Source organism: Octodon degus, unplaced genomic scaffold (assembly GCF_000260255.1).
Source record: "Octodon degus isolate 3935 unplaced genomic scaffold, OctDeg1.0 scaffold00015, whole genome shotgun sequence".
NCBI classification, from domain to species: Eukaryota; Metazoa; Chordata; class Mammalia; order Rodentia; family Octodontidae; genus Octodon; species Octodon degus.
In genome coordinates, this window is record NW_004524591.1 from 3,225,808 (window position 1) to 3,227,720 (window position 1,913).

Genomic DNA, 1,913 nt, shown 5'->3' on the forward strand with positions numbered 1-1,913 from the left:
TACATATATATATGCATTTTTTCACTACAAAATGGTCCTATAAATATGGACTCTTCATGAATTTGTGTGTCACACTTGTGCAGGGGCCTTGCTAATCTTCTCTGTATCATTCCTATTTTAGTCTATGCACTGCTGAAGCAAGCACTAGGCTTTTGTTTTGAATCAGGAATAATCTAAGATAAATTCTGAAGTTGAAGTTGGTCCCTTACTGTAAGTGTCCAGAAATGAATGCTGTGATAAAAATCTTATATTATCATTGGGGTTGAATAAAAATAATCTTCTAAGTGTTATTCTAGCCAGGAGTGGTGATACATGCTTGCAATTCCAGCACTCAGAAGGTTGAGGCAGGAGGATCACCAAGAGTTTGAGCCCCTCTTGGGCTACATAATAATTTCAAGGCCAACCTGATCTACATAATAAGACTATCTCAAAAACAAAAACAGTTTTTCTAATAGCAGAACTTGCTATGATCAGGCAAAGTTCTAAGTGTTTCACAAGTATGTATCTTATCTAACTCACCAAATAACCTTATGAATGACCATCTTTCTTCAATTCCAAATGAGATAGGTGAGACACAGGGAAAATAAACAAATAGCCACATGACCAATAAGAGATGTAATGAAGTTTTAAACCTCCCCCATCTTGTTCCAGAGTGTGGACCTGACTACAGCTATGAAAGGTTTAGACAGAAAGTATGGCTGAGTATATGTGTATTAATTGTTATGATTCTTAGTGGCTCACACAAATTACACTCTTCCCACACTTCAACCTTACAGCCATTCTTCTGAAGTAGATGTGACACCAGTCATATATCAGGTCCGTTGGAAGAACATGCTGAGACAGCAGTGGAGTGCAGTAAGCCACGGTCACGAGGCTGGGCTCCAGATCTGTCGGACCTCAGCATGAATCTAACTCAGTGTGCTCTGCTGACACGAGCTATGTGAGAGTTAGGAGCACCAAAGGAATTAGCCAGAGGCTGATGGCAGAGAGACATCAGTGGAACTATGAGGTCAGCTACCTTGGTCCCTCCGAGGTATAAAATGCTCCTAAAATTGAACAAAATAAGGGAAGAGCTAATTCATGGAATGAGTTATTTTAATTGTAATGATTCCTAGATATCCTTACTTTTTATTTTCTGCATTTAGTACAGAGTCTATAGGGTCTCACTAAGTAGATCGGACTTGTAGTGATCCTCCTGTATTCAGCCTCCCAAGTGCTGGGATTACTGGCACAAGCCACCACATTAGGTCTCAATCACTGTCTCAGTGCACCCCCTGGGGTGAGGCGGCATAGCACGTCCCCAGGTTCCTGCACTCTGCCTAAGCAGGCACGTTAGTCTGTTGAGATATCTGGCTGGCTGGCTCCTAGGGCGTTTTAAAAGGATAATATAAAGTAACCTTATTGAAAATAAACACTAGCTACTTTCTAAAAGTTAACATAATAAAACACAGAAGGTTAAAAATAGATACTAAATTTCATTTATAGTAGAAGAATAAAAGTCCCATACCAGCAGTCTCCAACTTTCTGGTAAATTAGGCTTTCTTCAGCTGGAACTCAAATATGTGTAATTAACTCTGCTCACAGAGGACAAGGGAATAAAATTCAGTGTGCAAACATATTTGTGAAAATTGGCATGCTGATATATTTTTATATATTTACTCTAGCTCAAATAATTGAATGGCTAATTTAACAATCTTGTATAACTGTCTAAAAACACTTTACATTTTTGGCTAATTTAACAGCAATTGAATGGACTGTTGAAAAAAAAATCCCCCTAAATTACAGAGCATGTTTTATAATGCCTTCGAAAAGTTCTAATTTCTAAAGTATCGAGTTGTGAATCGTATTCTTTCCATTCCATATTTAACAAATATGAGCTAACCATAAGATCAGTAGAGAAGTAATTGCAAACA

General features: G+C 38.0%; 1 non-coding gene across 1 annotated transcript; it reads right to left on the reverse strand.

Moving 5' to 3' along the window:
- Positions 1–38: 38 nt before the first annotated feature.
- On the reverse strand, positions 39–143 carry LOC111815393. The gene has a single exon (XR_002820088.1). It is a non-coding gene; the product is annotated as a U6 spliceosomal RNA (small nuclear RNA).
- Between the last annotated feature and the right edge of the window lie 1,770 nt (positions 144–1,913).